This window comes from Balaenoptera physalus, assembly GCF_965194825.1.
Source record: "Balaenoptera physalus genome assembly, chromosome: X".
Classification (NCBI taxonomy): Eukaryota; Metazoa; Chordata; class Mammalia; order Artiodactyla; family Balaenopteridae; genus Balaenoptera; species Balaenoptera physalus.
Genome location: NC_138903.1, coordinates 120,876,692 through 120,902,538, shown reverse-complemented (window position 1 = coordinate 120,902,538; position 25,847 = coordinate 120,876,692). Strand labels below are relative to the sequence as shown.

The window sequence follows — 25,847 nt, the reverse complement described above, 5'->3', positions numbered from 1 at the left end:
GGAGGACTCTAGCTGAGTTCATGGTGGATGGGGAGCCCGTTATGATCTGGTCTAATGCACAGAGCTTGGCGCTACGTCAGAAAGACCTGGGTTTGAGTCCTTGTTCTACTACTTCCTAGCTGCATGATGTTGGTCAAGTGATGTAACTTCTCTAGGCTTCAGGTGCTCATCAGTGAAACGGGGATGAGTTCCTACCTTGCAGGGCTGTTGTGAGGACTGAATAATACCAGGCATGCACCACCTGTATCACACGCCCAGCGAGTGGTAGATTCTCAGGAAATGCCACTTCCCTTCCTATTCTCTTCTTACATTTGCGCTCCTGCCCTTCAGACGATGCCTGGGAATAGTCTATTTTGTTCTGAGAGTTTCCCAACAGCGTCTGTCTTGGGTCTTGTTTTCCTCCAATGGCTTTGTGGTGTTTACTTTAGTTCACTTAGCTTTTGACTCCCCACTTGAATTTGACCTAAAGCAGCAGCTTAAGGACCCAGTTCTTTCTCCTCACCTTCATTGATTGTGACCCATAAAGTTCAGAGGTGTCGGCTCATGGACTGCAGTGTACCTTGTCTTACCTTAGATTTTGAGTTTGTTCCTCATGAAGATGTACAGTAGTATCTGCAGCCAGGACATTGTTTGATGGCTCTACTTATCATGTAAAATGCTGAATTTAATCAGGAAATGATGTCCCATTGGATCCAAACCACACTCAGCCACTTTCCTAAAGATGCAGTGATTTACTTGCTATAAATCCTCTGTATGTTTAATTTCATTTCAACACTCCTCTTACTGAGCGTCTGTGATGTCCAAGCCTTTGGGCCGAGTGAGGAGTTGGGAGTTGATTGTGACCTGGCCTGTGCCTTCCCACCACTTGCCTTCTGTGGGGTAGAAAGGCCTGTAAACTACGTGCTTGAAAGTGAAATTGATTGAGTGATAAATGAAGGAGCAAATGAGCTAGCAAGTGGTTGCTGTAGGAAGGCAAATGAAGGGGGACATGCATCAGGAAGGGATCAGAGAAGGGCTTCCCGCAGGAGGTAGCTTTTGACCTGAACCTGGGGAGTTGAATAAGGGATCTAAAGGTGGAGATGGCAAGGGAAGGGGCCTCATTCCAGGTGGAAACAACCATGTGAGCAAAGACATGGTGTGTAGCTGAGGGAAGAGCACGTTGGTCATTGTGGCTGGAGGGTAGATGTATTTGGAGATGAGGCTGAATAAAGTGGCAAGGGTCCTGGATGGCCTTGACTGCCAGGTTTGGCAGCATGTACCTGACATTGAGGAGTCCTAGTCATTATTTACAGATTATTTTATTGTTTTTTTTTTTCATCACGTGCTTGTTGTAAGAAACCTGGAAAATATAGAAACATACAAAGAAGACCGCATAACTCACCCAAGGGAAAAACCACTCAAGTTTTTTGGTGAATTCTTTTCAGTGTTTATCTACGCAATGGAGATCATACATGTTTAGAGCTATACTATTTATATTTTTTCACCTATCATATTGTGAACATTTTTTGATGTGATTAAAACATCCTTAAGGCATCGTTTGTCGTGACTGCATACTGTTGAATCATATGGATGTATTATATTTTATCTAATCATTTTTCTGTTGTTCGCTGTTTAAGAAGTTTATAATTCTGTATATGAGGGCTGTGAGGAATGACCTTGTTAATCTTTCTATTGCCACTGAAGGTTTTTGAGGAAAGGGAGTGACGTTATCCCGTTTCAGTTTTAGGCGGATCATTCTGGGGGCACTATGAAAAGTAGATTAAAGAGATGTGAGAGATTTGAAGCAGGGAGAAAGGGGAGATAGGAGAATATTCCATTAGTGCAGGTAAGACAAGACAAGAGACACACTAAGCAGGTGGCAATGAGAATGGAGAGGAGGTGACAAATGGCAAGGACTCCAGGCAGGCAAATGAACAGGAATTAGGATCGTAGTTTAGCAAAGTGTAGCATCAGAATCACCATTTTGTGAAAAATGATTCAGCCCCGCCCCGCGGCCGGTTGCTAAGACCCTCTGGGGGTGGGCCCTGATTTCTGATAAGCTCCCGTGATTATTCTTGTGTGCACTAAAGCTTGAGGACCACTTACTTAGGTCTGTGGGCTGTAGGGTTGGGGGCCTCAGTTTCTTGCTGGCGGGGCCTTCTCAACATGGCTGCGTCCTCAAAGCCAGCAAGGGAGAGAGTCTCCTTGCAAAGGTGATGGGATGTATGTGAGTATGTGTCCATGATTACATTGCACTGGAATGGAACCTACCCTCAAGGGGCGGGGATGGTGTGAGGGCATGACCTCCGGAGCATGGGCTGTGATGGGGGCCGCCTTAGAGTCTGCCCCTCGCAGCATGTGAGAGGAGTGGAGAGATGGTGACTTCAGTTTTCCACGTGTGACCTTTAAGGTAGTTGTGGGCAGAGGTGGATTTATCATGAATCTAAAGAAGTATCAGCTTGGGGCCCTGTACTTGCGTGGCGCCTTAGAAGGCCATATGGCTCATTGGCTCATTTTGTATCCATAATTTCATTTTCTGTTTCGAAAAATAATCTTTTTGAATTACATAAGCTTCAGGCCTCACAAAACGCAGATCTGCCCCTGCCGGTGGCAGAGGTCAGGTAGGCAGTTAGCTGCTGGGGTCTGCAGCTCAGCAGAGGGTTCAGTCAGCGAGCATGGGTAACCTAGGGCAGTAATGGCAAAGCTCTCCATTACCACGCGGCACAGCAGGTCCCTGGAGCCCCGTTTCAGGTGCTTCCTTTGCTCTCATCGGTGAAGGCTCTGCTGCCCAGGGCTCACCCTGACAGACAGCGCCTAGCTGGGGCTTGCATAACCTTGGCCTAGCAGCTGTTACCAGGAGACGGTCATTCGCAGGGGGAATCCCTGAATCATTATCCCAAGCACTTTCTGAAGAGTGGAGAGGACCAGATCCAGGAGACTGCTTTTGTATCTGGCCCAGCATTCTTTGGGAGCTCATGCTAAGCAAGGAGGAGAAAACAGAACTCTCAGGCAGGCATTAGCCCTGCCCTCCGCTACCCATCTGTAATCCACTAGGCGTCTGCATCTGCAGGGCAAACATGCCTCTGAAGACGGCTGGGTCCAGGCTCCTGTGTGGTGGCCAGTAAGAGCCATTGAACGTTTCTGCTTTTCTTTCGGTATCCAGGACTTTCCAAGTTTCTACCCCAGAATAGTGAGTCAGGGAGTCCACCGTTAACTGCAGTCTCCTGAAGATGACTCATGGAGGACATCCTCACAAGTCAAATAAGTTGTATCCCTACACTTCCTGCCATCTGAACGCTGGGGGATTCTTTGCCTAAGATGGGGAGTTGAGGAGCTTTCTGTCTAGTAGGTTCGTCTTGGCCATCACTGACCTGCCGGGGTCCTCCATAGAGACAGAGCTGGACTAGACTCTAAAGTATCTCCAGCACTGGGTCCCAACCTGTGAGTCCTGGACCCTAAGAAAGTGGGGGTGACATGAATGCTTCAGGTATGAAATATGCACAGCTAGTATTAGCCCTTGACTCAATGATTAACATGGTCCGTATCTGTGCTGCTGCTTATCAACGTCTGTGCTTACTGTTGTGACGGCAAGTTAAGAACATAGGCTCTGAAATCTGATTGGTTTGAGATTCTCCATCTAGAACACACAAACTATGTGATGTGTGATGATGCTGGACATATTGCTTAATTTCTCCAAGCCTCAGTTTTGTTATCTGGAAAATGGACATAGTAACAGTTTGTACCTCTGAAGGTTGTTGTCAGGCTTAAGTTAGATATTCCCCAAAAGGGCTTAGAACAGTGCCTGGTACAAAGTAAGTGTCGTATGTGTTAACTTTTATTATTAATAGCATACAAATTAAAAGAACTACTGAATGCTTTCTAGCTGTTTCTGGTTCAGTGTTTTCATAATCAGAAGATACTGAAAGTACAGCTGCTGTCATGCTCCTTAAATGAGTACCGAGCTGGGAATGGATGGAGCCCAGGGCTCCTGACTACAGTTGCCTCATCATTTTTGCTGTTGCAGATCCTACTTCTTTGTCTCTTAAAGTCTTTGTTTAATGAGAATAAATTGGAAATTTTGCTGTTCTGTTCAGGGCCTATTGTCATTTAGTAGCCATAGTTTGATATTGGGGTACTCCCTAATTAGCAAGCAGTGATTGTCTGGGCACTCTCCCCTCAGTTCATATGTCCAGAAGAGCCCTTGTTCATGATTGCTTGCTTCCATGGTCATGTTGTATATTCATCCAACCGTTTCTTGAGACAGTGGATATGTTGTCCTGGATTCCTCTCTGTTGCTGATATGGGGCTGGTAAACACATCCCTTCATTGATACTCTTAGAGTGGTTGAGTTATTGCAAGGTTTGTGAGCAGCACAAAATGTTCTGAAGAGAAAAAAATCTCATGGCGACTCTAAGCAGGGCTATTTTCAGACCCCTTGTCTACTCCTGCACACGTGCTTCCTTCCTGTATAGCCAGAAGCCCATTTCACTAGCAGTTGTCCTCGGAAGCTCTCTTATTACCAGGACCTAAGGACATGCCCACCAGGGATAGTCAAGCGGCAGCAGATCCTAGGTAAAAAGAGAAGACTTTTTCTGTGTTTGGTCTTTCCTTAAGGTGGCTCCTGTGCTCATTTCCTAGTAATGTAGTAACAGATTACTATAAATTCGGTGGCTTGAAACAACAGAAACTCATTGTCTCATGGATCTGGAGGCTAAAAGTCTAAAATCAAGGTGTCGGTAGGGCCATGCTCCCTCTGTAGACTCTAGGGGAGAATCCATGCTTGCGTCTTCTAGCCTCTGGTGTTGCCGGCAATCCTTGGCATTCCAGTCATGGCTCCTGTCTTCCCAAGGCTTCCTCCTCAGTATGTCTGTGTGAGTCTCCTCTTTCTCTGTGTCCAAGTGTCCCTCTTCTTTTTTTTTTTTTGGTGATTAGAGGCATGCATTTTTGTTTTCTTAGTTTCTGCTTTATAACAAAGTGAATCAGTTATACATATACATATATCCCCATATCTCTTCCCTCTTGCGTCTCCCTCCCTCCCACCCTCCCTATCCCACCCCTCTAGGTGGTCACCAAGCACTGAACTGATCTCCCTGTGCTATGTGGCTGCTTCCCACTAGCTGTCTATTTTACATTTGGTAGTGTATATATGTCCATGCCACTCTCACTTCGTCCCAGCTTACCCTTCCCCCTCCCCGTATCCTCAAGTCCATTCTCTAGTATGTCTGTGTCTTTATTCCCGTCTTGCCCCTAGGTTCTTCATGACCATTTTGTTTTTTGTTTTAGATTCCATATATATGTGTTAGCATACGGTATTTGTTTTTCTCTTTCTGACTTACTTCACTCTGTATGACAGACTCTAACTCCATCCACCTCATTACAAATACCTCCATTTCATTTCTTTTTATGGCTGAGTAATATTCCATTGTATATATGTGCCACATCTTCTTTATCCATTCATCTGTTGATGGACACTTAGGTTGCTTCCATGTCCTGGCTATTGTAAATAGAGCTGCAGTGAACATTTTGGTACATGACTCTTTTTGAATTCTGGTTTTCTCAGGGTATATGCCCAGTAGTGGGATTGCTGGGTCATATGGTAGTTCAAATTTTAGTTTTTTAAGGAACCTCCATACTGTTCTCCATAGTGGCTGTATCAATTTACATTCCCACTAAAATTGCAAGAGGGTTCCCTTTTCTGCACACCCTCTCCAGCATTTATTGTTTGTAGATTTTTTGATGATGGCCATTCTGACCGGTGTGAGATGATATCTCATTGTAGTTTTGATTTGCATTTCTCTAATGATTAATGATGTTGAGCATTCTTCCATGTGTTTCTTGGCAATCTGTATATCTTCTTTGGAGAAATGTCTATTTAGGTCTTCTGCCCATTTTTGGATTGGGTTGTTTGTTTTTTGATAATGAGCTGCATGAGCTGCTTGTAAATTTTGGAGATTAATCCTTTGTCAGTTGCTTCATTTGCAAATATTTTCTCCAATTCTGAGGGATGTCTTTTTGACTTGTTTTTATGGTTTCCTTTGCTGTGGAAAAGCTTTTAAGTTTCATTAGGTCCCATTTGTTTATTTTTGTTTTTATTTCCAGAACTATGTTGAATAATAGTGGTGAGAGTGGGCAACCTTGTCTTGTTCCTGATCTTAGTGGAAATGGTTTCAGTTTTTCACCATTGAGGATGATGTTGGCTGTAGGTTTGTCATATATGGCCTTTATTATGTTGAGGTAAGTTCCCTCTATGCCTACTTTCCGGAGGGTTTTTATCATAAATGGGTGTTGAATTTTGTCGAAAGCTTTCTCTGCATCTATTGAGATGATCGTATGGTTTTTCTCCTTCAGTTTGTTAATATGGTGTATCACATTGATTGATTTGCGTATACTGAAGAATCCTTGCATTCCTGGGATAAACCCCACTTGATCATGGTGAATGATCCTTTTAATGTGCTGTTGGATTCTGTTTGCTAGTATATTGTTGAGGACTTTTGCATCTATGTTCATCACTGATATTGGCCTGTAGTTTTCTTTCTTTGTGACATCTTTGTCTACTTTTGGTATCAGGGTGATGGTGGCCTCGTAGAATGAGTTTGGGAGTGTTCCTCCCTCTGCTATATTTGGAAGAGTTGGAGAAGGATAGGTGTTAGCTCTTCTCTAAACGTTTGATAGAATTCGCTGTGAAGCCATCTGGTCCTGGGCTTTTGTTTCTTGGAAGATTTTTAATCACAGTTTCAATTTCAGTGCTTGTGATTGGTCTGTTCATATTTTCTATTTCTTCCTGGTTCAGTCTCGGAAGGTTGTGCTTTCTACGAATTTGTCCATTTCTTCCAGGTTGTCCATTTTATTGGCATATAGTTGCTTGTAGTAATCTCTCATGATCCTTTGTATTTCTGCTGTGTCTGTTGTAACTTCTCCTTTGTCATTTCTAACTTTATTGATTTCAGTCCTCTCCTTCTTTTCCTTGATGAGTCTGGCTAATGGTTTATCACTTTTGTTTGAGAAGATAAAGAACCAGCTTTTAGTTTTATTGATCTTTGCTATCGTTTCCTTCATTTCTTTTTCATTTATTTCTGATCTGATCTTTAATATTTCTTTCCTTCTGTTAACTTTGGGGTTTTTTTGTTCTTCTTTCTCTAATTGCTTTAGGTGTAAGGTTAGGTTGTTTATTTCAGATGTTTCTTGTTTCCTGAGGTAGGATTTTATTGCTATAAAGTTCCCTCTTAGAACTGCTTTTGCTGCATCCCATAGGTTTTGGATTGTCGTGTTTTCATTGTCATTTGTTTCTAGGTATTTTTTGGTTTTCCCTTTGATTTCTTCAGTGATCTCTTCGTTATTAAGTAGTGTATTGTTTAGCCTCCATGTGTTGTATTTTTAACAGATTTTTTTCCTGTAATTGATATCTAGTCTTATAGCCTTGTGGTCGGAAAAGATACTTGATACGATTTCAGTTTTCTTAAACTTACCAAGGCTTGATCTGTGACCCAATATATGATCTATCCTGGAGAATGTTCCATGAGCACTTGAGAACAAAGTGTATTCTGTTGTTTTTGGATGGAATGTCCTATAAATATCAATTAAGTCCATCTTGTTTAATGTATCATTTAAAGCTTGTGTTTCCTTATTTATTTTCATTTTGGATGATCTGTCCATTGGTGAAAGTGGGGTGTTAAAGTCCCCCACTATGATAGTGTTACTGTCTATTTCCCCTTTTATGGTTGTTAGTATTTGCCTTATGTATTGAGGTGCTCCTATGTTGGGTGCATAAATATTTACAATTGTTATATCTTCTTCTTGGATTGATCCCTTGATCATTATGTAGTGTCCTTCTTTGTCTCTTGTAATAGTCTTTGTTTTAAAGTCTATTTTGTCTGATATGAGAATTGCTACTCCAGCTTTCTTTTGATTTCCATTTGCATGGAATATCTTTTTCCATCCTCTCACTTTCAGCCTGTATGTGTCCCTAAGTCTGAAGTGCGTCTCTTGTAGACAGCATATATATGGGTCTTGTTTTTGTATCCATTCAACCAGTCTGTGTCTTTTGGTTGGAGCATTTAATCCATTTACATTTAAGGTAATTATCGATATGTATGTTCCTATTACCATTTTCTTAATTGTTTTGGGTTTGTTATTGTAGGTCTTTTCCTTCTCTTGTGTTTCCTGCCTAGAGAAGTTCCTTTAGCATTTGTTGTAAAGCTGGTTTGGTGGTGCCAAATTCTCTTAGCTTTTGCTTGTCTCTGAAGGTTTTAATTTCTCCTTCGAATCTGAATGAGATCCTTGCTGGGTAGAGTAATCTTGGTTGTAGCTTTTTCCCCTTCATCACTTTAAATATGTCCTGCCAGTCCCTTCTGGCTTGCAGACTTTCTGCTGAAAGATCAGCTGTTAACCTTATGGGGATTCCCTTGTGTGTTATTTGTTGTTTTTCCCGTGCTGCTTTTAATATTTTTTCTTTGTATTTAATTTTTGATAGTTTGATTAATGTATGTCTTGGCATGTTTCTGCTTGGATTTATCCTGTATGGGACTCTCTGCGCTTCCTGGACTTGACTGACTATTTCCTTTCCCATATTAGAGAAGTTTTCAACTATAATCTCTTCAAATATTTTCTCAGTCCCTTTCTTTTCCTCTTCTTCTGGGACCCCTATAATTTGAACGTTGGTGTGTTTAACGTCCCAGAGGTCTCTGAGACTGTCCTCTTTTCTTTTCATTCTTTTTTCTTTATTCTGCTCTGCAGTAGTTATTTCCACTATTTTATCTTCCAGGTCACTTATCCGTTCTTCTGCCTCAGTTATTCTGCTATTGATCCCTTCTAGAGAAGTTTTAATTTCATTTATTGTGTTGTTCACCACTGTTTGTTTGCTCTTTAGTTCTTCTAGGTCCTTGTTAAACGTTTCTTTTGTTTTCTCCATTCTACTTCCAAGATATTGGATCATCTTTACTATCATTATCCTGAATTCTTTTTCAGGTAGACTGCCTATTTCCTCTTCATTTGTTAGGTCTGGTGGGTTTTTGCCTTGCTCCTTCATCTGCTGTGTGTTTCTCTGTCTTCTCATTTTGCTTAACTTACCGTGTTTGGGGTCTCCTTTTTGCAGGCTGCAGGTTCGTCATTCCCGTTGTTTTTGGTGTCTGCCCCCAGTGGCTAAGGTTGGTTCAGTGGGTTGTGTAGGCTTCCTGGTGGAGGGAACTAGTACCTGTGTTCTGGTGGATGAGGCTGGATCTTGTCTTTCTGGTGGGCAGGTACATGTCTGGTGGTGTGTTTTTGAGTGTCTGTGGCCTTATTATGATTTTAGGCCTCCTCTCTGCTAATGGGTGGGGTTGTGTTCCTGTCTTGCTAGTTGTTTGGCATAGGGTGTCCAGCACTGTAGCTTGCTGATCGTTGAGTGGAGCTGGGTCTTGGCATTGAGATGGAGATCTCTGGGAGATTTTTGCCGTTTGATATTACGTGGAGCTGGGAGGTGTCTTGTGGACCAATGTCCTGAACTTGGCTCTCCCACCTCAGAGGCACAGCCCTGACACATGGCTGGAGCACAGAGACTGTCATCCACTCGGCTCAGAATAAGAGGGAGGAAAAAGAAAAAAGAAAGAAGAGGATAAAATAAAATAAAATAAAGTTATTAAAATAAAAAAAATTATTAAAAAATTTTTAAAAAGTAATACGAAAAAGAAAGGAAGAAAGAAAGAAGAGAGCAACCAAACCGAAAAACAATTCCACCAGTGATAACAAGAGCTAAAAACTATACTTAAATAAAACAAAAAACCCCACAAAAACGGGCAGACCGAACCCTAGGACAAATGGTAAAGGCAAAGCTATACAGACAAAATTACACAGAGAAGTATACACATACACACTCACAAAAAGAGAAAAAGGGAAAAATATATATATACCGTTGCTCCCAAAGTCCACCTCCTCAATTTGGGATGATTCGTTGTCTATTGAGGTATTCCAGAGATGCAGGTACATCAAGTTGTTTGTGGAGCTTTAATCCGCTGCTTCTGAGGCTGCTGGGAGAGATTTCCCTTTCTCTTCTTTGTTCGCACAGCTCCCGGGGTTCAGCTTTGGATTTGGACCCGCCTCTGCATGTAGGTCGCCTGGGGGCGTCTGTTCTTCGCTCAGACAGGACGGGGTTAAAGGAGCAGCTGAATCGGGGGCTCTGGCTCACTCAGGCCAGGGGGAGGGAGGGGTACGGATGCAGGGCGCGCCTGCGGCGGCAGAGGCCGGCGTGACGTTGCACCAGCCCGAGGTGCGCCGTGCGTTCTCCCGGGGAAGTTGTCCCTGGATCACGGGAGCCTGGCAGTGGCGGGCTGCACAGGCTCCCGGGAGGGGCGGTGTGCAGAGTGACCTGTGCTCGCACACAGGCTTCTTGGTGGCGGCAGCAGCAGCCTTAGCGTCCCATGCCCGTCTCTGGGGTCCGTGCTGATTGCCACGGCTCGCGCCTGTCTCTGGGGTCCGCGCTGTTAGCCGCGGCTCGCGCCCGTCTCTGGAGCTCCTTTAAGCGGTTCTCTTAATCCCCTCTCCTCGCGCACCAGGAAACACAGAGACAAGAAAAAGACTCTTACTTCTTTGGCAGCTCCAGACTTTTTTTCCCAGACTCCCTCCCGGCTAGCCGTGGCGCACTAGCCCCCTTCAGGCTGTGATCACGCAGCCAACCCCAGTCTTCTCCCTGGGATCTGACCTCCGAAGCCCGAGCCTCAGCTCTGACCACCCCGGCGGGTGAGCAGACCAGCCTCTTGGGCTGGTGAGTGCTGCTCGGCGCCGAGCCTCTGTGCGGGAGTCTCTCCGCTTTGCCCTCCGCACCCCTGTGGCTGCGCTCTCCTCCGTGGCTCCGAAGCTTCCCCTCCTCCACACATAGTCTCTGACAGTGAAGGGGCTTCCTAGTGTGTGGACACCTTTCCTCCTTCACAGCTCCCTTCCCGAGGTGCAGGTCCTGTCCCTATTCTTTTGTCTCTGTGTTTTCTTTTTTCTTTTGCCCTACCCAGGTACGTGGGGAGTTTCTTGCCTTTTGGGAGGTCTGCGGTCTTCTGCCAGCGTTCAGCAGGTGTTCTGTAGGAGTTGTTCCACATGTAGATGTATTTCTGATGTATTTGTGGGGAGGAAGGTGATCTCCACGTGTTACTACTCCGCCATCTTGAAGCTTGTCCCCCCTCTTCTTTTAAAGACACCAGTCATGGGATTAGGGCCCACATTAATCCACTGTGACCTCATCATCTTACCTTGATTACACCTGCAAAGACTCTTTTTCCATATAAGGTCATGTTCACTGGTACTGAGGGATCTTAATCAGTTCGGGCTGCTGTAACAGTATACCATAGACCAGGTGGCTTCAACAGTGAACATTTATTTCTCAAAGCTTTGGAGGCTAGGAGTCTGCAGTCAGGGTGTCGTCTCGGTCAGGTCCTTGATAAGGGACCTCTTCCTGGTTTATAGATGGCCATCTTCTTGCTGTGTCCTCACATGGTGGAGAGAGAGTGAGCTCATGTCTCCTCATTCCCTTACAGGGACATCAGTGCCATCATGGGGACTCTACTCCTGTGACCTCATCCAAACCTGATTACCTCCCCAAGACCCCAACGCCAGTACCATCACGTTGGGGATTAAGGCTTCAATATATGAAGTTGGGTGGGGGGACACGATGATTCAGTGCACAGCATGGGGGTTAGGACTCTAAAACATCTTTCTGGGGTCGCAGTTCAACCCACAACAGTAGATATTTCCCTTCCTTATTTTCTCTCTTATGTTTAAAAAAATGAACCCCCCCCCCCCAGCCAACCCAGTCATACAGGAATAAGTTGATTTATAAATTAGGATTAAAAGTCACAGACTGTTAGAGCAGGAGGAGGAAACTGGTAGATAAGGCCCATTTCTTTTATTTTACCAACTGAGGCCTAGAGGGGGGAGAGTACTCTGAGGTATAGAACCGGTCATTAAACTCTTCAGATTTCTTAACTTCCAGGAATTTGTTGTTGTTTTTATTACCTCTTCATAAAGATGTTGGCAGCTGTGGTTGGAAGACCTCATGTGGCAACAGTACATTGAGGCAAATTCCTATAAAACCAGAGGTAGTTGGGAAAGTGGAAGCCAGGTTTCGTCCTGGCAGTAGTTGGGGTTCTTGGCTGAATGGGGCAGGGAGGGAGTTTGTGAATTGACTGCCAAAAGCCCTGACAGGCTCCAGATCTCTCTTCCACCCATTGTGGGTGAATCTAATCAATATTTCCGTGAGCTATTAACTTGAACTAGGCCCTGGGGAGTCGTTGACCAGAAGAGTAGGTACCGTCCCTACAGAGCTCATGGTCACATGGGGGCTAAAGCAGGCTAAATGCAGCTGTCTGTCCGTTTACCTGAGGGCTGTGGGCAAAGTATGCAACAGTGGGCGAAGGTCGAGGAGCTGAGACCCAAAAGATGAGTAGAGTGATCCAGAAAAGGAAGAGTGGAGAAGGGTTGGGGGTGCCGGGGCGTGGGTGAGCAAGGACAGCACGTGTGGGAAGAACGGAGAGAGATCCCGGCTGAAGCACAGGTATGGCATCGTGAATAGCTTTGTCAGCTTTCTTTCAGGGATTTGAATTTTTTTCCCAGATGCAGTGAGAAGTCATTTCAGAGGGTCTGGGCATGGAGTAAGCACTCGGGCTGGGGACTCTTGACTCCCTGATGAGAATGAGCAGACCTTTATTCTAGATAAAAAAGGCTTCAGGGTATCTCTGTCTATGTTGAGCTACCTTTCCAGTCGTTTCCCCTCCATCTATGTTAGTTCGGAATTAGCTCCAGCCTCTGTCTCAGGCCCAGAAGCCAGAGTTCCTTAGAGTATAATTTGCAGGTTTTAGTCTGTGGTTAAAGGCTTCTGTCTTCTGTTGTGTGTGTGTGAGAGAGAGAGAGAGAAAGAGAGAGAGAGGGAGTGTGTGTGTGTGTGTGTGTGTGTGTGTTCCTCTAACCGGCACTTACAGCAGGTCTTGTTAATTGCTCCAGGGCCTCCTCCATCTTTTTGTAATAGTTCACCCTGAGCTTAGAGTTTCTCTGGATCTCCTTTTATCTTCCTACATATGATTTGAGCGATGGTTTCCTCTTTGCTTGTCGATCTGATCCCATGTGCTTTCCATCCTCGGGGAATTCATCAAATTTTGGTACATGGAGCATCTTCTCATTTCCCAACTCTGTTCATGGTATTGCGATTAATTCCTGTCAAGGCAGTGGAGATTAGTCTATCTCAGTGTTTCTCAAGCCTTTTTTTTTTATTGTTGCTCCCCTAAAGATCCTTTCTAGATATTTTTTCCTTATTACCTTCTTATGACATTGTAATACCAGAGATATGCTTGTATATCTGTTTATGTGTTATATGTATATCTGTACTTTATACATAAAATGAGTAAGTATATGGTTTATTTACTCTTTATAACATGCGGGATTAAGAATGACAAACATTTTAAAGGTAAAAGTTAAACTAAAAATTAAAAAGGTACTAACAATAAATTTATTGATTTATTTGTATTTGTTGAGTAATTTATTTACTTAAAAATTAGTGTATCAAATTACATATGCAAATTTCCAACTTATAGAAATATGTAATAATAGCAATGTGATCAAATAAAAAAAATCATTTAAAACTGTTGTTTTTCTAACAAAAGTAAAAAAAATTGAATAAATTAACTTCCTAAAAATATTTTTAGTGAACTTAACTTTTAACTATTGCTTCATATGGGAAAATAACTTGTTTTTTTTTTTTTTTTTTTTGGCTGCATTGCATAGCTTGCAGTATCTTAGTACCCCGACCAGGGATTGAACCTGGGCCACGGTAGTGAAAGCACCGAGTCCTAACCACTGGACTGCAAGGAAGTTCCCCTAGGAAAATAACTTCTAATTTAACTAGCTGCTAGATACTCATTCAGATCTTGCCGACAGTTTTTCTTTGCATTTGACATAATCAGTGATGGGTTGAATGACATTTTTAGAATTAAATACTAAAATATAATCTGAAGATCAAATATAAACATTAACAGGGTAGCCAATGGCAGCTAATAGGCACACACACAGGCCACCTCTTGCTATATAACTTCTAGAATAAGCAGTTAATGCAGAGACAGTCTTCCAATCACAACCATGTATTGACCATAGTTTTGTAGCGCTGATCCTACATGTGTTTTGTTTATCATCTGTGAATTCATTGTCATTGTCGCTCGTGTGATAGACAAGAAAACCCAACAGGAGAAATTGAATACTAAGCAGTAAGATTTTGTTGGGTAGGGCTTAGCTTTTGGAGGGCCACACACCATTGTAATAGGTAAGATTTTTTTCTTGCCTCCTTCCCCAAGAACCGATTTTCACCCCCTTGGAGGCTCTATTGACTCCGAGAGAATGCATGGTTTATCTGATGGTGTCCTCTTAGGAGTCTGACTCCTTAAAATACAGGGCCCAGGAAAGCTGAATATTAAAAGGATATAGGGCGGGACTTCCCTGGCAGTCCTGAGGGCACGAGGGATTGGTGAAGATCCCGCATGCTGCGAGGCGCAACCAAAAAAAAGAAAACCCCAAAAGAATAAAGCTTTTTTTTTTTTTTAAAAAAAAGAAGGATATAGGGCATATAGCCAAAATTCGGCTTCTGTATCCCGGTACTGAATTGAATCTTGGAGACAGAGTTTTGGGTGAAGTAGAAAAGGAATAGCTTTATTGCTTTGCCAGGCAAAGGGGATCACAGTGGGCTAATGCCCTCAAAACTGTGTGTCCCAACCTGGAGGGGGTAGTGAGGAGTTTTACAGTCATGGTTCAAAGAGGAGGGCATGATCAGCTCTGGGACATTCTTCTGATTGGTTGGTGGTGAGGTAAGTGGGCGTCAACATCATCAACCTTCTGGCTGCAACCGGTCTGGGGTCTGCGTGCTGGTGGGCAGCACAACGTTAATTTCTCCCACCTGGTGGGGGTTTCAGTATCTGCAAAACAGCTCAAAGATATTGTTCTGTGTATCCCTTGAGGGGGAACCCGGGCCCTGCCCCAAGGCTGCACTGTTGTTTCTTGACTGCTCCTCCCATGTCTCCACATCCCCTCTCTTGCCTGATTAGCAACTGTTGGAACCTGCCCTTTGGAACGGAGGCTGAATGAATCCTATGTCCTGCAAACAGGAAAGGGGGGGGTGCACAAAAAAGCTTTTGTGCCCAGGAGCCCCACAGGGTCCTGCTCCGTTTCAGGCAGAGGATCAGAATAGATTCAGGGCATGAACCATTGCCATGGGAGAGCAGTCCAAGTGGGGCACTGAAAGCAGAGGCTGGGCCCCTAGAGTGAGGATACTACAGCACTGGGGTCAAAGCAGGCTTAGGGGCCCCTCCTTGGAGTTCTTTAATCTCTGTGGCTTACTGCATCCCGCCACTTACCGCCCAGTGAGTAATTGGTGTTTTATTATATGCTGTCTAGTCTGTGCAGGCGTTGGCCATTGTACCTTGTTCTGTTGCTGGAATCTACCATAGTGCCTGGCACACAGAAAGTGCTCAGTAAATGTTTCTGGAACAAAGGGAAGGCACTGCACATGGATTCGGCCTACATCATGGGCTAGGTGAGGGCTGGATCCAATGTGAAGAAAGGAGGTGCACTATTTAATAAGAATCCCAAATCACCGCCTCCAAAATAAACCTTCTCTTCAGGATCTTCTCATTTTCGGGAACCCTAGGGAGGATGTCACTGCGGATAGCTGACTTTGACTGTTTGCCATTTAGGTAACGAAATAGTTTTTTTTTTAACATTTTTTTAAAAACCGAAGTATGGTTGATTTACAGTGTTGTGTTAATTACTGCTGTACAGCAAAGTGATTCACTTATACATATATATACATTCTTTTTCGTATTCTTTTCCATTATGGTTTATCACAGGTACTGAATATAGTTCCGTGTGCTATGCAGTAGGACCTTGTTGTTTATCCATTCTATATGTAATCATTTGCATCTACCAACCCCAACCTCCCACTCCATCCCTCCCCCCACCCCCTCACGCTTGGCAACCACAAGTCTGTTCTCTGTGTCTATGAGTCTGTTTCTGTTTCATAGATAAGTTCATCTGTGTCATATTTTAGATTCCACATATAAGCGGTTTCATGATATTGGGTTGGCCAAAAAGTTCGTTTGGGTTTTTCTGTAACATCTTATGGAAAAACGCGAATGAACTTTTTGGCCAACCCAATATTTGTCTTCCTCTGTCTGACTTACTTCACTTAGTATGATAATCTCTAGTTGCATCCATGTTGCTGCAAATGGCATTATTTTGTTCTTTTTATGGCTCAGTAGTATTCCATTGCATATATGTACCACACCTTCTTTATCCATTCATCTGTCGATGGACATTTAGGTTGTTTCCATGTCTTGGGCTATTGTGAATAGTGTGGTAGCAAAATAGTTTTAATGTGAAAAGTATGAGTGAGTATCTTTCTAAAATGTCCTAGTCACTACTTTGCTTTTTTGAAGCAAATACTACTGAATGTAATCTACCTTTTATTGGAGACTCAAAACCTTCCTAATAAGAATCAATTCTTGAGGCATGAGGAGCATTTTATCCTGCACCAAATGATCTGAGACTACTCTCTGGGTTCTTGGGCTGATGTTTCTGAGTTTTTTTCTTTTTCTTTTTTTTCTTTTCTGGTCTCCTTCCCTGGCAGGGAAGTTGCTCCCTGTCACTTTGAGTTGCTGTTAATGGTGCCCTGGTGGTACTTGATCGCCTCCCTCCCATTTGATAGTTCTTGGATGTTCGGAGATTGCTTATCCACGCTTTAAAAACTTTCTGGAAAGTAGGAGAAAAGGAGTTCTCAGTGCGGAGTTGAGGCGCTGTTCTGTGAATAAATTTCTAGAACTTTGTATATTATGTGTGTGTGAGCACCTCTAAGAGACCTCTTTTGCCCCCTCTTCCTGTTGTCACCTGAGTTCTGGATGGGCGAAATGCACAGATCACTTTTGTGCTGGATAAGCAAAGGATTGGTGTCAAGTGTTCTCAGAAGAGTTTATGGAAAGTATACATATGAAGAAGTTTCTCTGTGTCTCAGTGGGTTGTCCCAGGTTCCTTTTGTGGGGACTCACCCTTGGATCAGGGGCAACAGATTTCCAATTCATAGAAAAAGTAACCCATGGGAGATCCAGGTTGTTTTGTACATGGTGACCTGTACCTGCTCACGTAATCTTATCAAGTAGTATTATTCAACAGTGTTTTTAAGAAGTGCTAATTAACATTTGGTTGGGAAAATGTAATTACTTGAATGGGAATTTTGACCCAGATACTTAGCTGCTCTTCGTAGGACATTTTAAACTTAAACACACTTTTCTTTCACCAAACGTACTAACCAGATATAATATTAGTAGCTCTTATAAGTGTGAGCACTTAAAGTTTCCAGTGTTTGTAAAGAGTCCTTATATATTGACCCTGTGTCCATTTAACAAAGTATTCTCGATGTAACACACCATGTGGTCCCCCTTTTGATGTCAATTCCATGTTTCTAATTTAATTTTTAAATCTTTAATTTTATGTATTACGATAGTACACATTATGTAGGTAGGTCTAGACATGGAAAATCTTTGAAATGTTGCAAAGTAACGATGCGTTAGGTATCACAATTTGAAGAAGACAAGGCAAACATCCTGAAAGAACAGAGGAAGAGCGATGGACAGAAGAAAGGCAGAGAGAGAAAAAGAATCCTTAAGGGAAATCATAGGGTTTTGTAAATACATTGCCAAATCACCAGGACTGACAGCGGGAAAGGTCAAAGCCATTTTAACTTTTCAGGAGACTAAGTCCAGGTTGCCTCTGAGAAGTAATGATATTTTGAGTAACCCAAAATTGTACTTAAGGTTTGATATTGGAGACAAGATGGAATCATAGCAGGACTCGAGGCCCGCCACCTCTTTGTCAGACAGATCCCTGTGTTCTGGGTGGGTGGTGGGGGTCAGGACCCTACTGGATGCGCCCCCATGAATGTCGAAACACTCCCCGGGCATCCAAGCCCCTGGGGGCCTGCTATGCGCTGACAAAGAAAACTGACATTAGGGGCGCACTCCTTCCAGCTCGCGGCTCCTGTCGGTTTTGTTGAACATTCCTGGCCTCTCGGTGTTAAAGATGGACATACCATAGTTCTTTGGTTTCTGTTTTTCAACAAAGACTTTGTGATCCTTTCCCAATGTGTTTTATGCTTTCTTGTAACCAGTGGCCACTGACGTTAGAAAGCCCAGTTACATTGCAACATTCTGGATCCACCAAACATATACTCTCCCTGGGAAATTCTATCCCCCTCACTGAGAAATGTTAGCATGAAATTATAGTCCCTAAATGTACGGAGGTGATTCCTGGATAGCATTTGAAGTTTCTCTCTGAATTGGCAGGTGTGTGTTCTGTGCGGCACTGACCACGTGGGTGGCTGAGGAGCGTGTGAGGAAAGCAGGAGCTGAGGGGGAAAACAGTCATTACCCGCGGCTGTCTGTCATTTCCCTGTTGGTCCCTCACATCTGCTAAGTATGGAAGGAGAAAACCTCCTGCAACCCGGGGCCGCCCTCTGAGAAGGGCGCCCTCCGCTCCTCTTCTGCGTTTGCAGAAGGGAAAGAGGATGTTCCCCTGAGCTGGGTACCTACCCAGCACTTCCACACATGCTCTGTGTACTGGGTGGACTTGGATCCCTCCTAAAATTCACATCTACACTGAACCCCAGAATGTGACCTTATTTGGAAATAGAATCTTTACGGATGTAATCAAGTTAAGATGAGCTTCTACAGAATTCGGGTGAGCCCTAAATTCAATGACAGATGTCCTTATAAGGAGAAAGAGATTTGGAGACACATAGAGATATTCAGGGCCATGTGAAGGTGGTGGTAGAGATTGGAATGATGCGGCTACAAGCCAAGGATCCCTGGCAAGCACCAGAAGCTAGAAGAGCTTCTACTGATGGCTTGATTTCGGACTTCTAGCCTCCAGAACCGTGAGACAATAGATTTCGGTTGTTTTAAGCCACCTGATTTGTCGTATTGTGTTAAGGTAGCCCTAGGAAACTAAGGCACTGTAAATAAGGACTTGGGGCAACCTGGACAGGTAGATGCTCTTAGATGCCTTTTGTAGACTGAGAAGCTGAGTCTCACTGAGGAGGTCCTCTGTCACTCGCAGCACAGGTACTTTGTGAGTACCTGCGATGGGGGCCAGGCACTTGAAGGATTGGCCAAATGGGGCCCTTGCCGCCCACGGAGGTCCCTGAGTGCGGATATGGAGCTGTGACCACTTCCTCTGTGTTGTGGGAGAGCCCCTAGACATGGAGATGGCTCTTCCTCCCAGGCCCTGTAACGCTAGGCTGCTTGTCCTGGGCTGCCTTCTTCTGCTTACAGCCTTCTTTGATCTCCTTTTTGGGTGTCTCTTCTTTTCTTTTTTGGCCGCTCCACGCGGCATGCGGGATCTTAGTTCCCCAACCAGGGATCTTAGTTCCCCCTGCAGTGGAAGCACAGGGTCTTAACCGCTGGACCACCAGGGAAGTCCCTGGGTGTCTCTTCTTGATTCAATGAAGATTAAGAGATAAGTCACTCTGAGGAAATCCAGATGGAGATGTGCCCCCAGCTGCTCTCACCTGATTCTTTCCTGACCCACAGAAGTTGAGGAGACAATAGCTTAATTTTCCCTCAAGAGGGTATTAGGATCTAGGAAGCCTTCTTGGGCTGGTGACATTTGATGTGGATTTTGAGGAAGTTCTCTAGTGGGAGGAGGGAGGGAGGCAGAGAGGTGCCAGGGTGGGTCGGGCCAGGGCTGGGTACCACTGTTAGTAACGCAGTGGGAGTGTAGGTTGTGTGTGGCTTTGCGGAGAGTGGAGGGAGAAGAGGAGGAGAGGAAGGCTGAGACCATTAAGAGCAGTATTTCTTTTTCTTTCTCCTTTTTTCCTATTTTTAACAGCTTTATTGCAGTATAATTGACATACATACAACAAACAGCATATATTTCAAATGTACAATTTGATAAGTTTTGATGTATGTGTACACTGTGGAAACATCACCACCATCAAGGTAATGAACATATCCATCATTCCCCAAAGTTTTCCTGTGACTTTTTATAATCCCTCCCTGACTCTGATGCTCATATATCTGTCCCCAGGAAGCCACCGATTGAGGATTTCTTAAAGTGTGGTCCAAGGACCCCCGGGGTGTCCCCGAGTCCCTTTGAGGGGGTCTGTGAAATCTTACCTTTAGTTATTACGTACCTGTGTAAGACTGGAGTTTTTTCGTGTATCTCAGCTAAAACAACCTATCACAACAAATCAAATGGACAAGCAGACATGAAAATCAAAAAATACAGAACAGTGCTGCTTTTTGTAAAGTGTGGTTGTTTTCATAAAAATATGGTATTTATGTTACCATGTAATTCTATTACTTATATTAACATGTAGTAGGTTTATTATCGCTAACTTTAATTATATTAGTACATGAATATTTAAAATTGTTTTTCAGCTTTAATTTCTAATAGGATAAATATTGACAAATATAGCCCATGTAAACAGAAGCTCTTTGGGCTGGCTCCTCAATTATTACTATTTTTCAAGAAATTACCTACCCCCCTTTTTTCTGCCACCTCTCGGGTTTTTTTTTTTTTAATTTGTTTTGGCCAAGCCCCTACATGGGATCTTAGTTCCCCCACCAGGCATCGAACCCGGGCCCTCGGCAGTGAAAGCACAGAGTCCTAACCACTGGACCGCCAGGGAATTCCCGTCTCAATTAGTTTTAAGATCCTGAGATGAAAAACTTAGAGCACTGTTGCCATAGAGGGCTTTGAATGCTCTGCTAAGGTTTCTGGACTTTGTTTCCCTATGGAGTGGGGACCTGTTGAAGACCTTTTCAATAGGCGGTGACAGGATCTGGCTTGGCTTTAGAAGGAGGCCTCTGGAAGCACAAGGATGGGGGAGGATAGGAGGGGTCCAAGCATGGGGGGAGCATGTGCCCGAGGGGCAGGGCCACAGAGACGGGAGAGAAGGGATCTGTCTTGAGGGATCATCAGGGCAGGAGTTGGGACAGTCCCAGGCCATTGTTCTCACAGGATGCGGAGGTGAAGTGGCCTCCCAGAAAGGGGAGTGTCTCAGGCAGTGGGTAAGAGGGAAGCAACTTCTTGTCTCCAACGTTTTTATGTGGACTCTGGTACCTCTTCCAAACTACTGGGCCTGTTATCTTGGGCGCGAGTAATGGGGAATCAGTAACCCAGATTACCAAATAAATATCCAAACATAAATGTCCTTAGAGACCCCTGGCTCCCTTTTCAAAATCTTCGTAGCACGGTTCTCAGAGGCAAGAACTTTCCCATTGCCCTTTTTTTGGGGGGGGCGCATGTGGGATGTGGGATCTTAGTTCCCTGACGAGGGATTGAATCCGTGACCCCTGCAGTGGAAGCTTGGAGTCTTAACCACTGGACCACCAGGGAGGTCCCTCCCGTTGGCCTTTTAATCTCATGGGTTCCTTGTATTTTTTATCCTGCTTATCAAATTCAGAGGGAATGCAGTGTTTGCATCGCTACGCCCTATTTTTGACAGTGTGTTGTTACAACACTGTTATTTTGAATGGCGTTAGATGATTCTCCAAATGCCCAGACATGCTTCTTTTTATTAAAGGCTGTCTACCAGGACCTCTACTTGCCAATATCTCTTTAGCCTTTAGCTCATGTTGCATGTGGATGATGATAACAGCCACCACCACAAAGAAAATAACATTGGATGAATGCTTATTCTGTTCCTTTCATGTATTAGTTCAGTTCATCCTCATAAAATCTATAAGGAAAGTATTATTTTTGTTCTAGTCTACAGATGAGGAGGAAACCAAGGTTCAGAGAGGTAACACCACTTGCCTAAGGTCACACGGCTTGAAAGTGACCAAGCCAGGGGTTGAACCCGGGCAGACTGGTGCCCAAGTCCTCCTTTTTGTTGTTGTTGTTTTTGGCCGCACCGTGTGGCTTGCGGGATCTTAGTTCCCTGACCAGGGATTGAACCCGGGCTCATGGCAGTGAGAGCTTGGAGTCCTAATCACTGGACTGCCAGGGAACCTCCCCCAAGTCCTTTCTCTTAACCCTTATACTATACCTAAAAACCAAAAGCCACTTCTTCCCCCAAACTGTCTAGAAGGATGGACTATTTAGTGGCAGATTTTGAAGAATCATGTATTTAATTAAAGGTTTCTTGGAGAGAGTACTTTGTTATTCTCCGGTAGCTTACACCTTGTCTATTTTTATTGTCTGGGATGCCATTTATGATGTTTTTATGTGTTGGTATTTTTATCTTTCTCTTTCTGTTGGCTGTCATTTTTATCTACAGAAACTATAGCTGATTATCTGTGCTATTTTCTCACTTGACAACAAAAATATTGACAATAAACATCGCAGTCATTGCTTGCGGCTTAGAAAAAAAATGCGGTGAAACACATTTTTCAGAGCTCAGTTGTGGAAACTATCTGTCTTCGTATTCAGGTGACATATGCACTTTAAAGAACTGTTGTTTGTAGCAGCAATTTAGATCTTGTAGAAGAGGTGGTCTCGCTCAGCCTGTGGGCTTCTCAGGTAGAGCCTGTACCTTAAGTGCTTGAGCCCTGCAAAGTGTTAATTCGGCCTGAGCTCCAGGAACCTCTTTTTCTGGTCCCCAGACTAATCAGTGTGTCAGTGCCAGGGCACGCCAAACCCATGGCCTTACATTTCAGAAGTTAACGTGATTTGAGCTGCATTAGCAGGTACTTTTAGCAGCTCGTTAAATAGTTACTGTGCACCTACTATGTGCTTATTAGGCACTAGAGTACTGAATGCGATAGAAATGGTCTCCATCTTCATGCTTTATTAAAGAAAACAGGAGAGGGCAGACAGCAGAAGCAAGAAGAACTACAATCCTGCAGCCTGTGGAGCAAAAACCACATTCACAGAAAGATAGACAAGAGGAAAAGGCAGAGGGCTATGTACCACATGAAGGAACAAGATAAAACCTCAGAAAAACAGCTAAATGAAATGGAGATAGGCAATCTTCCAGAAAAAGAATTCAGAATAATGATAGTGAAGATGATCCAGGACCTCGGAAAAAGAATGGAGGCAAAGATCGAGAAGATGCAAGAAATGTTTAACAAAGATCTAGAAGAATTAAAGAACAAACAAACAGAGATGAACAATACAATAACTGAAATGAAAAACAAACTAGAAGGAATCAATAGCAGAATAACTGAAGCAGAAGAACAGATAAGTGACCTGGAAGACAGAATGGTGGAATTCACTGCTGCGGAACAGAATAAAGAAAAAAGAATGAAAAGAAATGAAGACAGCCTAAGAGACCTCTGGGACAACATTAAATGCAACAACATTCGCATTATTGGGGTCCCAGAAGGAGAAGAGAGAGAGAAAGGCCCTGAGAAAATATTTGAAGAGATCATAGTTGAAAACTTCCCTAACATGGGAAAGGAAATAGCCACCCAAGTCCAGGAAGCACAGAGAGTCCCAGGCAGGATAAACCCAAGGAGAAACACGTCGAGACACATAGTAATCACATAGGCAAAATTAAAGACAAAAATTATTGAAAGCAGCAAGGGAAAAATGACAAATAACATACAAGGGAACTCCCATAAGGTTAACAGCTGATTTCTCGGCAGAAACTCTACAAGCCAGAAGGGAGTGGCATGATATACTTAAAGTGATGAAAGGGAAGAACCTACAACCAAGATTACCCGGCAAGGATCTCATTCAGATTCGATGGAGAAATCAAAAGCTTTACAGACAAGCAAAAGCTAAGAGAATTCAGCACCACCAGACCAGCTCTACAACAAATGCTAAAGGAACTTCTCTAAGTGGGAAACACAAGAGAAGAAAAGGACCTACAAAAACAAACCCAAAACAATTAAGAAAATGGTCATAGGAACATACATATCCATAATTACCTTAAACGTGAATGGGTGGAATTCTCCAACCAAAAGACACAGGCTTGCTGAATGGATACAAAAACAAGACCCATATATATGCTGTCTACAAGGGACCCACTTCAGACCTAGGGACACATACAGGATGAAAGCGAGGGGATGGAAAAAGATATTCCATGCAAATGGAAATCAAAAGAAAGCTGGAGTAGCAATACTCATATCAGATAAAATAGACTTTAAAATAAAGAATGTTACAAGAGACAAGGAAGGACACTACATAATGATCCAGGGATCAATCCAAGAAGAAGATATAACAATTATAAATATATATGCACCCAACGCAGGAGCACCTCAATACAAAAGACGACTGCTAACAGCTATAAAAGAGGAAATTGACAGTAACACAATCATAGTGGGGGACTTTAACACCTCACTTACCCCAATGGACAGCTCATCCAGACAGAAAATTAATAAGGAAACACAAGCTTTAAATGACACAATAGACCAGATAGATTTAATTGATATTAATAGGACATTCCATCCAAAAACAGCACATTACACATTCTTCTCAAGTGCACACGGAACATTCTCCAGGATAGATCACATCGTGGGTCACAAATCAAGCCTCAGTAAATTTAAGAAAATTGAAATCATATCAAGCATCTTTTCTGACCACAACGCTATGAGATTAGAAATGAATTACAGGGAAAAAAACGTAAAAAGCACAAACACATGGAGGCTAAACAATACGTTACTAAGTAACCAAGAGATCACTGAAGAAATCAAAGAGGAAATAAAAAAATACCTAGAGACAAATGACAATGAAAACACGATGATCCCAAACCTATGGGATACAGCAAAAGCAGTTCTAAGAGGGAAGTTTATAGCAATACAAGCCTACCTCAAGAAACAAGAAAAATCTCAAATAAACAATCTAATCTAACAAGAAAAATCTCAAATAAACAATCTAACCTTACACCTAAAGGAACTAGAGAAAGAAGAACAAACAAAACCCACGGTTAGCAGAAGGAAAGAAATCATATAGATCAGAGCAGAAATAAATGAAATAGAAACAAAGAAAACAGTAGCAAAGATCAATAAAACTGAAATCTGGTTCTTTGAGAAGATAAACAAAACCATTAGCCAGACTCATCAAGAAAAAGAGGGAGAGGACTCAAATCAATGAAATTAGAAATGACAAAGGAGAAGTTACAACAGACACAGCAGAAATACAAAGCATCCTAAGAGACTACTACAAGCAACTCTATGCCAATAAAATGGACAACCTGGAAGAAATGGACATATTCTTACAAAGGTATAACCTTCCAAGACTGAACCAGGAAGAAATAGAAAATATGAACACATCAATCACAAGTCATGAAATTGAAACTGTGGTTAAAAATCTTCCAACAAACAAAAGTCCAGGACCAGATGGCTTCACAGGTGAATTCTATCAAACATTTAGAGAAGAGCTAACACCCATCCTTCTCAAGCTCCTCTAAAAAATTGCAGAGGAAGGAACACTCCCAAACTCATTCTATGAGGCCACCATCACCCTGATACCATGACTAGACAAAGATACTACAAAAAAAGAAAATTACAGACCAATATCACTGATGAATATAGATGCAGAAATCCTCAACAAAATACTAGCAAGCAGAATCTAACAACACATTAAAAGGATCATACACCATGATCAAGTGGGATTTATCCCAGAGATGCAAGGATTCTTCAGTATATGCAAATCAATCAATGTGATACACCATATTAACAAACTGAAGAATAAAAACCATATGATCATCTCAATAGATGCAAAAAAGCTTTTGACAAAATTCAACACCCATTTATGATAAAAACTCTCCAGAAAGTGGGCATAGAGGGAACCTACCTCAACATAATAAAGGCCATATACGACAAACCCACAGCAAACATTATTCTCAATGGTGAAAAACTGAAAGCATTTCCTCTAAGATCAGGAACAAGACAAGGATGGCCACTCTCACCACTATTATTCAACATAGTTTTGGA

The 25,847-nt window shown here is 43.1% G+C and overlaps 1 protein-coding gene across 4 annotated transcripts in view; it reads left to right on the top strand.

Annotated features, from left to right (window-relative positions):
* The window catches only part of FGF13 (fibroblast growth factor 13), a 528,165-nt gene that overhangs the window by 63,469 nt on the left and 438,849 nt on the right, over nt 1-25,847 (top strand). The gene's annotated exons all lie outside the window — the stretch shown is intronic.